This window comes from Labeo rohita, chromosome 19, assembly GCF_022985175.1.
Source record: "Labeo rohita strain BAU-BD-2019 chromosome 19, IGBB_LRoh.1.0, whole genome shotgun sequence".
In the NCBI taxonomy this organism is placed as follows: Eukaryota; Metazoa; Chordata; class Actinopteri; order Cypriniformes; family Cyprinidae; genus Labeo; species Labeo rohita.
Window position 1 is genome coordinate 25,891,595 of NC_066887.1, and position 13,467 is coordinate 25,905,061.

A 13,467-nucleotide genomic window follows, 5' to 3' on the forward strand; every position below is an offset into this window, starting at 1 on the left:
AAATTCTTTTAAAAATACCCTAAGACTAGCCTCCTAAACTTCTCGCTCATGTCCACTGCTGTCATTATAAGCTTCACATTCTTTCTGATTTAAGTAATCCATCTGTATCAAGCTAGCTGAATATGTTTAATGTGAATTCTTGCAAAATATGCAGTCATATTATGGGCCTCTGGCATGAATTGTACTCCTAATGGAGCGGTAGTGGCCTTCTTGGAGCGAGTGAAAACCACAAAGCTCCGACTTTTTCAAAAATCTCACTCTATTTTATAGACTACTAGACTATTAATGGACTATTTTAATGATGCTCTTACTATCTTCCTGGGCCTTGAACGTGTCAGTTGTGTTGCTGCCTGTGCAAGGTCAAAAAACTCAATCTTCATGATCTTTTTGTGTTCCGAAGATGAACAAAGGTCATACAGGTTTGGAAGGACATGAGGATGAGTTTTGGGATAGTTGGGTTATTTCTGGGTGAACAAACTCTTTAAGGCTAATTTCTAATGGGTTAAACATTTATTTTTCATAACTTTTTTACATTTAAAAATACTTAACAGTTTCTAAATTTCTATCTTCTATTTAACGTACGAAATGTGAACCCTATATTTCCTTTCAATTACATATTGGTTAGAATTCAAATGAACCAAACAGGCCAAAAAAGTTTTGATATTATGCAGATATGCACATCTCTATATGCTTCCTTAGAAAACTTCTTATATGAAAATCCACATATGTCTTTAATTGCTGCCATATTGGTTAGAAACCAGAAAGTCGAGTGGTTAGGTATGTTTCAGCTTAGACAGACCCTTTGAGAGCCGATGAGCCAAAGGAGGGGTTAGCCAATGTTTTCCTCCCATGGAATGTAACGTTTCAGAAATGTTGAGTTTTAAAAGCACAGATTTCTCTTTTGGCTAAAGTTTCTGGTGACAGAAATCCAAGACTACGTCTTTCTTTCTTTCTTTCTCTCTTTCTCTCTCACACACACACCTTCTCGCCCTCACTGAAATCATTGCTCTAGGGAGTGTGATGGCCCAATAAGAGCTGAGGGTGATATGTCTTAAAGATTGTGTGTCATAGGTTGATTTTCTCTGTCTTTCATCTCCGCTTTCATCTAAACCATCCCGTCTCCTCCATCATTCTCTCCCGTTTTCCACGATTCATCTCCAAGAAAGTTTTGCACGCTTTATCTTTATATCGATCTCTTTCTTTCTCTTTTCCGTTCCCCTCTCCATCATCCATTTCGCTTTTGGCGATTCTCGGCCCGAGGAGAAGGAAAGCTAAGCAGCAGATTGGGTTTTGACTGACTGAAGGTATGTAGCCACAACACCACATGTAGCTGCAGCCTCTAATCCGTACCAGGAAGTCTTATGCACAGTCAGGGGGAAATAGTCAGGGGGGAAATTTTTAAATACCTCAGAAGCTTTGCAGCTGCTTAACCTTCTGTGATTTTCGTTTAATAAGACCAGTCATTTCCCGAAGCCCCACAGACTAAAATATCCGTAGAGCGTCCGTCAGTAGTCTCGGTGGCTTGTCGTATAGCTGTGCCCGCTGATCCGTTTTGTTACGAGCTTAGACCTTATACCAGCTGTTGTAGGTCTACCCTGGTTGTTGCCATCTGTGTCAAGCCTCTAGCTGACTAGACTAGAAGGGAGGGCTAGACGGTGGTAATACTTCGTTATTGTAGGGTAAAGACTCTCGACAGACCACTGCGTGCTCATATTTTGATTTTATTCACCGCAATGACTATCGACTAATGGTAGGATTGAGTTTCATGGAGTTCGCAGATGTATCTAAAAATGCTTCGTACAAAATACTCAAGTCATATCAAAGAGATGTCGAACTTTTCACTTCTCAAGAAAGCAATTTCGAAGAAGACATAGCAACGATCTAAACCGCTGGATGTATTTAGTTGTTTCTTCAAGCAAATCACACTGGCAGACAGGGAAAATATGAATCTCAGTAACTATAAAGGTTGAAGTCAAAAGTGGTTTATCTCAAAATGGTTTTGTATGCTGTTCTCAGACACCTAGTTCAAAACTCTAAACTATTGGAGCATGTCATCACAAAATCTCAATGTATGTTTAATAAACTGTATCTTTTGTCCTCTGTAATAATGCGTTTGTGAAGCAAAAACTTTGTGCTTCTCAAAAAAGTAAGGAGATTCTTTTTTTTGTTTTGTTTTATGTTGTTTTCAAACACCTACACTGCTTTTTTGAGATCAAAGTTTCATTTGGTTGATCAAAAATACTGAAAAAAAGAGTAACATTATGAAATATTATTGCAATTTAAAATAGCAGTTTTCTATTTTAATATACTTAAAAGTTAATGTAAAAATTAAATTAATAATTAAAATAAATATGTACATTTATTAATTAATTAATAATTAAAAAAAAAATTTTTGAGTGTCACATATCTTCAGTGTCACATGATCCCTCAGAAATCATTCTAATATGCTGATTTATTATCAGTGGAAACAGTTGTGCTGCTGAACATTTTTTTTTGGAAACTCATTCTTTGATTAATAAAAAGTTAAAAAGAACAGCATTTATTCAAAATAGAAATCTTTTAAAACAATACAAGTCTTTCCAGCACTTTTTATCAATTTAACACATCCTTTCTGAATAAAAGTATTAATTTCTTTCAAAGAAAGAAAAAAAAAAAATGACTGACCCCAAACTTTGAACAGTAGTGTGTATTGTTACAAAGATTTCTATTTTAAATAAATGCTGTTCTTTTAAACATTTTATTCATCAAAGAATCCTGAAGTATCACAGGTTCCAAAAAAAAGGTGACACTGAGTAATGATGCTGAAAATTCAGCTTTGCATCACATGAATACATTTCAAAGCATATTAAAATAGAAAACTACTATTTTAAATTACAACAATAGTTCACCATTTACTATTTTTTTTTTTTCTGTATTTTTAATCAAATAAACACAGCCAGCAGAAAATACTTCTTCAAAAAACATTAAAAATCTTACTGATCCCAAACTTTTGAATGGTAGTGTATCTTAGTTTAAAACTACTGGGGCATGCACAAAATCTCAATGTGTTAAAATAAATATATATTTTATTTGCTAGGAAATAATTATTAAAATGTTCAATTACTTTTGAAGCCAAGACTTACAAGTTGTTCTTGACTTTCAAAAATAAACCTATATGTGACCCTGGACCACAAAACCAGTCATAAGGGTTAGTTTTTTTTAAACTGAGATTTATGCATCATAAATAAGCTTATATACAATAAATAAGCTTTCCATTGATGTATGGTTTGTTAGGATAGGACAATATTTGGCCAAAATGCAACTACACTGTAAAAAATAAAAAACACAATTTGTTGAGTCAGCTTAAAATAATTTGTTACACTGCTGCCTTAAAATGTTAAGTTCAGTCAACTAAAATAAGTTTATTCAACTTGAAATGTTAAGTTGTACTAAGTAACAACTTAGATATTTGTGTTTGCTAAACTTAACAGATGGGCAAGTAACCCAGCTGCCTTAAAATTTTAAGTTGATTCAACTCAAATATCTAAGTCACTTAGTATAATTTAACATTTCAAGTTGAATAAACTTTTTTTGAGTTGACTGAACTTAAAATTTTAAGGCAGCCAGGTTACAAATTATTTTAAGTTGACTTAACAAATAGTTTTTTACAGTGTATTTGAAAATATGGAATCTGAGGGAAGTTCTTAGCAATGCATATTACTAATCAGAAATTAAGTTTTGATGTATTTACGGTAGGAAATTTACAAAATATCTATGGAACATGATTTTTACTTAAAATCCTAATGATTTTTGGCATAAAAGGAAAATCGATCATTTTGACCCATACAATGTAAACTGTAAAAAACAATTTGAGTCAACTTAAAATAATTTGTTACCTGGCTGCCTTAAAATTTTAAGTTCAGTCAACCCAAAAAAAGGTTTATTCAATATGAAATGTTAAGTTGTACTAAGTGACAGCTTAGATACTTGAGTTGATTCAACTTAAAAATTTAAGGCAGCTGGGTTACTTACCTTGCTTTTAAGTTTAACAAACACAAATATCTAAGTTGACACTTAGTACAACTTAACATTTCAAGTTGACTAAACTTATTTGAGTTGATTGAACTTAAAATTTTAAGGCAGCAGGGTAACAAATTATTTTAAGCTGACTCAACAACTTGTGTTTTTCGCTTTTTACAGTGTACTATTGGCCATTGCTACAAATATACCTGTACTACTTATGACTGCTTTTTTGGTCCAGGGTCACATATTTAGAAATATTCACCATAGTAAAATGTGTGACAACTTAAAACCTTTCTTGCAGCATGCTTTTCAACACCACATTCCCTTTAACAGGCAATCTGGATGTTTTCATCTTTTAAAGCCTTTAGCAACCAACATAAGCCATTTTGGCACAATAACTACTGGAAGGAATGCATTAGAAAAGTGCATTACCATTAACTTCAGCACGATCCTCATCCCACATGAAACGCAAAGCAGGGTGATCAAAATCACCCCGTTTCATTACTTGTTAAGAAGATTTAAGAGGTAAAGCTGTCGCCCGACTCCCTTCCCCCTCTGTATACATGAACGTTACACTAATACTCTCCTGTCTCCATATGGATCCTCTCGTGTGCCGGACAGCAGCGCTGGAGTGGAGGGATCGGCCACGTTTAACTGTTTCAACTCTTCACCCTCCCCTCACAGCCGTCCCATCTGTCCTGCTATTAGTAAATCCCCACAGATAAATAGAAGCTTTTGAGGATCATTGCCTAGGCAGGTTTTCCGCAGTCTGAGCAAGACTAAGTGTGGCTGACCTCGATAGAAACTTGCACCACATTTCGCATTTGTCCTGACTACGTGCAAATGTAATCCGCCCCGCTCCATCCTGTGCAAAACCATTTTATTGTACGCCGCTAATATTAGAATAACAGCTGAGCAACTGATTGCTGGTGAATTAGCCAGACAGCACATCATATGAAACTCATTTTCAATGAGCACCTGTTTGTTCTGCATTGCAAGTGACCCATGGTTTATCATCGATGTTAGATCATATAATGCGAACGAAGCCCAGTACCCGAGTGTCGCCCCTTCCAGGTGTTCTCTCCTCTGAATAAGTCATTTCAGACATCTAAAAATGAGTTATGCATGTCTGGATACAGCGTGAATGTTAAAAACATGCCGCAGGGTGTTTTCACTTTCACATGAAGCATTAATCACTGATTTGAAGTTTCCTGGCATGGGTGAGATCTGGGTGTCTGTTTCTTTGCCTAAAAATAAGCAAATTTAGCAATTTTCTATTCATCATTCGAAAAAAAAAAAATGCTAGAAATTGCATTGTAATTATTGTAATTATTATTATTTTTTTTTTGTGAAGATCACCCAAAAATGAAAGTTTGCTGAAAGTTTACTCAGTAGTTAATCAGAACCAGTTTTGAAGAAATTTTGCAATTTCCTCACCAACGGATCCTCTGCAGTAAATGGGTGCCGTCAGAATGAGAGTCCAAACGGCTGAAAAAAACATCTCAATAATCCACACGACTCTAGTCCATCAATTCACATCTTGTGTGTTTGTAAGAAACAAATCAATCATTCAGGCATTTTCACTTTAAACCATTTCTTTTTGGAAAAATATGAGTCCATAATTCAATAATAACGCTTCCTCCAGTGAAAATGTCCATCCTCTGTTGTCCTCTCATACAAAATCCACCAACAAGCATTACCAGTCAAAAGTTTTTGAACAGTAAAATTTTTAATGTTTTTTAAAGACGTCTCTTCAGCTTAACAAGCCTGCATTTATTTGATCCAAAGTACAGCAAAAACAGTACAATTTTGAAATATTTTTACTATTTAAAATAACTATTTTCTATTTGAATATATTTTAAAATGTAATTTATTCCTGTGATCAAAGCTAAATTTTCAGCATCATTACTCCAGTCTTCAGTGTCACATGATCCTATATGCTGTTTAAGAAAATTTTGTATTATTATTATTATCAATATTTAAAACAGTTGAGCAATTTTTTAGGATTCTTTGATGAATAGAAAAATCCAAAGATCAGCATTTATCTGAAATAAAAAGCTTTTGTAACATTATACAGTATTATACAGAGTCAGCATCATTTTTATTTATTTATTGGGAAAGAAATTATAGAAATTAATACTTTTATTTAGCAAGGATGCTTTAAATTGATCAAAAGTGATGATAAAGTCATTTATACTGTTATAGAAGATGTCTATTTCAGATAAATGTTGTTCTGAACTTTCTATTCATCAAAGAAACCTGAAAAATTGTTTTCAACATAATAATAATAATAATGCAGGCTTGGTGAGCAGAAGAGACTTCTTTTTTTAAAAAAAAAAAAACTTTAAAAATCTATCTCACTGTTCAAAAACCTTTGACTAGCAGTGTAATTGTTTAGAACTGTTTTGGACTGTTTCACTTTAAACAGTGCTTGATCAGTGCATATTTCTTTCCTGATTCAGATATGATGACTTTTTCACTGGACAAAACCAATATTGTGGATAGAGGACTCTATTACAAATTTTAGATAGAAGCAATGGTTTGAAGCCAAAAAGATGGATTTGTTTATTACAAACATTTATTACAGCTTTCAGTTTCACACAATGTTAATAGATGGACTGGAGTCGTGTGAATTACATGTGGTTTATTGTGAAGTTTTTATCAACTTTAATTCTGATGGCACCCATTCACTGCAGAGGATCCATTGGTGAACACGTCATGTAATGCTAAGTTTCTCCAAATCTGCTCTGATGAAGAAACAAACTTGGATGGCCTGGGGGTGAGCGAATTTTCAGCAAATATTAAATTTTAATGAACTATTCCTTTAGTGTGAATATCACAACAATGAACCAGGGTTTATAAATAGTTTATTGCTGTGATCTCCAGATGCATAGTCCAGCACTGGAATGCTGATTAAATTCACTAGCGACATTGGCAAACATTCTCCGCAAACAAAACCAGATTTAATGGGAATATGTAACTCATGCTTTCAGTTATGCCATCCACCCATTTGATTGGCTGTCTACTCTAAGATAGACTTTTGCAAAAGCAAGTATACATCATCTCAAGTATATACAATATAATGCATCCCTATGGAACATGACCAGCATCTGTTCAGTATTTCCATTTTGTTCCAAATGTCTTGGATCACATCTGGAAGCATCAAGATTTGAAGTTATGTTTCAGCAGTGCATCTGTTTTATTTTTAGCTTGGTTCCCTAATAAACCTGCATGAGTTATACAGCACCGAGTTAATAAACCGAATGTTAACGTATTCACAAAAATACATTGAGAGAGACCTGTTAAAGCAGATACACCAGTCTAAAGACATTCTATATTTATATTCTTAGTTTTATTGCTATTTACATGTATTTTATGCGTTTTGTTGGACAGTCGTTTCATAGTGTTAAACATGGCAGATTTTAGTTGCTGATGGAGTAAAGGTGTAACCGCAGACAGATCTCTAATGTGAGCCCATAACTCACTGCGAACAGGTTAACGCTGTTCCCATGGTGTAAAATAACAGAAATCGTTCAGTGACGTTCATCAGCTTAAAACGGCATAAGAATATAAAAACTGGCTTTATGAGAATGTGATAGTTTAAATACAGTTGAAGTCAAAAGTTTACATACACCTTGCAAAATCTTCAAAATGTTCATTATTGTACCAAAATAAGAGGGATCATATAAAATGCATGTTATTTTACGTACTGCCTGGAATAAGATATTCCACATAAAAGACATATATAGTATAATCCATAAAAATGACCCTGTTTAAAAGTTTACATACACTTATTTCTTAATAATGTGTTGTTACTTGAATGATCCACAGCTGTGTTTTTTTTTTTTTTGTTTAGTGATAGTTGTTCACGAGTCCCTTGTTTGTCCTGAACAGTTAAACTGGCTGCTGTTCTTCAGAAAAATCCTTCAGGTCCTACAAATTCTTTGGTTTTTCATCATTTTTGTGTATTTGAACCCTTTTCAATAATGACTGTATGATTTTGAAATCCATCTTTTTACATGAGGACAACTGAGAGACTCATATGCAACTATTACAGAAGGTTCAAACACTCACCAATGCTTCCGAAGGAAAAACGATGCATTAAGAGCTGGGGGGTGAACACCTTTGAACAGAATGAAGATGTGTACATTTCTTTTATTTTGCCTAAATAGAATATTTTTTTCATTTAGTACTGCCCTTCAGAAGCTACAGAAGATACTTACATGTTTCCCAGAATACAAAATAAGTTCAATTTACCCTGATCCTCAAATTCCAAAAGTTTTCACCCCTCTCAGCTCTTACTCATTGCATTTCCTTCTGAAGCATCAGTGAGCGTTTAAACCTTTTGTAATAGTTGCATATGACTCCCCTAGTTGTCCTCAGTGTGAAAAGATGGATCTCAAATTCATAGAGTTATTGTGGGAAAGGGTTCAAATACACAAAAATGCTGAAAAAACAAAGATTTTGTGGGACCTGAAGGATTAGGTCAGGTAACAACATAGTGTTAATTATCAAGTGTATGTAAACTTTTGAACGGGGTCATTTTTATAAATTCATCTATTATTTTCTTGTGGAATATATGTAAACATCTTTTATGTGAAATATCTTATTCAGGTCAGTACTAAATAAAAAAAACAACAACATGCATTTTGTATGATGCCTTTTATTTTGGTAAAGTAATTAACATTTTGCAGATTCTGCAAGGTGTATGTAATCTTTTGATTTCAACTGTAAATAGGTCATTGTGAAACATGCTGGAGTGACATTTTTTGTATAATTTATTATTTTTGTCATTTTCTATCTATCTAATCGTGAATTTTAGCATTATTCTGAACACTTGTCAAACACACCGTGGCTGTAAAAATTCCAGATCCCATGAAAAGCGAAAAGGCGAGACATTGTCAACAAGGGGTTTGTAAGGAAAACACATGTTTTCTAGCAAGCGCCTTCAAGAACAGCTGTGCATACATCACTATACTGAATGGTCCCTAAGAAACAGAATGAATCAGGGACAGAAAGACAAAAAGAGATGTGACAAAAAGAGATAAACAAGTAAACAGCAAGGGCACACTGTCATGTGGACATACGGGGGGAGGCTGGTCCAGGGGAGTAGGACGAAATGACAGAAAGCAAGACAGATAAACATCAGCAGAGAGATAGAAAGCAGATGGAGACAGGGATAAGATGAAGCCAGTGAGGTCAGAACAGTTGACCTTTATATAGGAGAGAAAATAAGAGAGAGAGAGAAAATAGTGATGGTATCTGTTTCACAGTCAACACATGCTTCGTTTCTCCTTCTTGACACTCCTGAAGGGTTAAAGGTCAAAGGTTGACAGATGCAAAAGGGAGGGAGGGAGAGAAGCGTAGAAAGTCAATAAAGTTCTAGGGTCAGACATCTACCGGGTGAACTAAGGAAATGAAATGTAAGTCTTACAGATTTGGAATGACAGGAAGGTTTCATTTTTGGCGAACGACTCCTTGAACATTGAGAGACGGCTTGAAAAATAAACCACCAATCATGATTTATTTCTATAAACACATTTTACCATGACGGAGAATGTCTATTTCAACTCCGCTGACCTTTTTCCATTCTTCATACCTTAAAGACGACACACAGACGCTTTTGTCCTGAAGGGATGAACAGCTAGCTCAAACTCACACTCAGTAATGTTTACAGAGACTAGTTATGGCCTCACAAAGACTCCTGAACACGCAACATGGCTCCATTTATTAAACGCTTTATATCACTTCACCATAATTGATGCTTGTCTTATATTATACTGTTTGTTTTTAATCAAGTCGTCAGAGAGCGTTACAGTTACCACCACGGTTCAACACTGGGTCACAGCACCAAAAGAAACTCTGAACGCAACTGTCAACTAATCAGATCCCATCATCTCTTTGTCTGTCTTAAGACAGATTTCACAAACCCCACCTTCTTTGTTCCAGGTTTCTTCCGGCCTCGAAAAACAAAGCGCTGGTTAACTCCTATGGAGGTCACAACGGTCCGTCCTACATTAGCTCATTAAAAGTGTGTCTGTTGCAGTCCCGTGCACTAACTGATGCTAGAAATAACCGTCTGCCCAGCATGTGCCAATTAACTATGATGTCGATAGCTGTATTTAAAAGGGCATGAAAGGCAGGCCAGGGTAAATGGGTTTTTGGTACACTATATGTTTATGCATGCTGTCACTTTGGGTTTGCTTACAGGAGCAAGCTAACTTTAACTGTAGTTGATGAGGGAGGGAAGCATTTTAATGTGTTCAGCTATTGGCTGTAATAATGCTCTTAGGCCAAATGTACCAAAAGCCAATGCTAAAGATTTATGGACTTTTAAATGGCTTGACTTAATTTGCATACCGGCCGAATATTAAAATATTATTGAAATTAAATAACAAGAATAAATTAATAATAATAAAATTATTGAATGTAAAGCAATATATCCTTGTAATATCAGTATATTATAAGTATATTTCATATACGTATATATTTATATATAAAAATAATAAAAAGTATGAAAATTACATATAATAGTAATAATAAACAATTGTATTAATTGTTCAAATAAAATTATATATTTCTATGCTATTGTATTTTTAAAACAATTGTGAATATTGTCATTTATGTTTTATATATTTTTATAATTATGTATGTATGTATATATTTGTTGATTGAGGCAATCCAAGGTTTTTTTTTTTTGTCTGTGTGTGGGTGAAAATATGTATATTTTGTTATCCTATGTTGGTTACTTTTTTTGCATTTGTGTTTGTTAATGTAAATTACCTATATATATATATATATATATATATATATATATACACACACACACACACACATACACACATATATATAAATATATATTTACACACACACATATATATAAATAAATGTATATATACATATACACACACACACACACACACACAATATTTTGTATTACATTCAGTTTTTTATATTACATTCATAAAATGTTCATATATCTATATATAAAAATTATGAAATTTGTCCAAATTATTATGAAAATTCAATTTAATAATAATAAACAATTGTATTCATTGTTATAATCAAATATGCATACAAAAGTATTTTATATTACATTTGTAATATTCATAATATTTTCATTTTCAGTTTGTTAATGCCAAATGACTACCATATTAGCATATAATAAAATTATATAGTAATATATATATATATATATATATATATACAATATTCTTAATATGTTAATATATTTATATATACAAATGATATAATTTGTCAAAAATATGATGAAATATAAATTCAATTGTATATAAAATGTTTTGTAAAAAAAAATATGAAAATTAAATGTAATATATATATATATATATATATATATATATATATATATATACATACATACATACATACATACACACATTTTAATATTCATAATATGTTCGGATATTTATGCAATTTGTCAAAAATATTATGAAAATTAAACATAATAATAATAAACAATTGTTTTCATTGTTATAATTAAATATTCATATAAAGTGTTTATATTACATTTGTAATATTCATAATATTTTCATTTTCATTTCTTGTATTTTAATGGCCAAATGCCACCCAGCACATTGATTTCAGACTAGCATATTTTCCTGAATAGTTTCTGGTCAAAGATTTTTCTTTTCATTCCATTTCACTTCTGTTGAGCATATTTTCCCAACTCGTCTTTTCCATTTTAATGTCACTTTCTGGGTCGGCGCGAGCTCATGCCAAACAAAACATGGGGATGGGCCAGAATTGTCCTTGTTAAAATAAATATGACAGTGTCTAGTTTATTGTTTTATAAAAAGCAGGCTTCATAAACCTGGACCACACAGACATGGCATGAGTTTTGAGAGGGAACAGAGACCTGGCATGAAGCTCACACAGAGCCGCTAAGTAATGGAATCAGATGATTGGCCTATAGCATCTAAGAATGAGATGTTCCTTCTAAAAGGATTTGTATGAGCCCCGAGCGTTTCCTGCCCCAATGCATGTCACATAGGAAGCCTGTAGTTTTGTTCGTTCTGCGTGAAATGGCCAGAAGAAAAGAACTCTCAATAGACATGCTGTCATATCGAGTTATAGTCAATAACAATATAAAACTGCTCTCTGGGGCATTTTACATGCTCAAGTGACACTCTGGGACTCCTACAGAGATCAAATATGCAAACATATGCTTTCATAGATGTGTTTGTAAGCTCAGAATGACGCAGATTTAAAACATTTGCAATTCAAAGTGATTCCACAAGTCTTCAGCGCTCTAATACACAAAAGCATTTCATACTGTCATCTGACTGGTTCAAGTACACTCGTTTTTACACTAGAGCAGAATGACTTAAGCTCATGTAGCACTTACGCAGTGACAATAGTTTACAAAAGAGTACACAGTATGCAAAGTGATTGATTTTTAGTATGCTGCTAAGCTGTATTTCAATACCATACCTATAGCCGTCATATCCCAGCTAGGTTTAAAGATGCAACATCAATGTAATTTCAAACAGAGGTTTTCATTGACCATTCTTAGAGCAATGCAACAAGTAAGCACTGTCAAGTTTAATATATGTCATCTGAGAGTTATATACAGACGCACTGTACATATGGCATGCATACTTCAGTAGTATGCCATTATGCTGTTGCTAACATACATAGACTGACCAGTTTCACCAAAAACAAACAGTAAAAACAATAAAAGTCCTTGAATGCAGTATTTATCTCAGTATGAAACAATGCTCTGTGAGGAGTCTTATACACAAACATTTACAGTACATATGTTTATATTTTAGAAATTCAATGTCATCTCAGTTCAAAACATAAACTGACGCATTACAAGGACTCCAGCTATTTTTAATTTTAAAAAATCTGTTGCAGTTATTTATTTTTTTTTATACCAGCACCAGGTGCTCTTTTGTTTTGAAGAGCCGTTTTCTCCAAACTGTTATACTCTTGAAAATTGAACATAGCTAGGTAAAATCAAGCCTTCATAAAGGGATGTTTTTAAAGAGCAGGACACAAAAATATTGCTGAGACAGATAAATTATTTCTGTACAGATGTTGAGCCAGTCGTTAGGCATAAAATGTGTCTGCGAAATGGAAGTAGTATTTCCTGTTTTTAAAAAATCTATTTTCTGGGAACATTTTGTGGTCTTATGATTCATTATGGCAATTTGTTATTTAATTTTCTGCTATGTTACTGTATATATATATATATATATTGTTTTTATAGTTTTAGAAATAAGCCTCTAATGCTCATCAAGGGTGCATTTATTTTATTAATTTTGTGACTTTTTTTTTAATTTTGTGAATTTATTTCTGTGATGTCAAAGGTAAAATTCTTTCTATTATCAATGTTAAAAACATATTTGGAAACTGATATGATTTTTTTTAAGAATACCGAGTTAAAAGGAACAGCATTTATTTTAAAATAACTTAACTTTTGATCAGTTTAATTTGAACAGT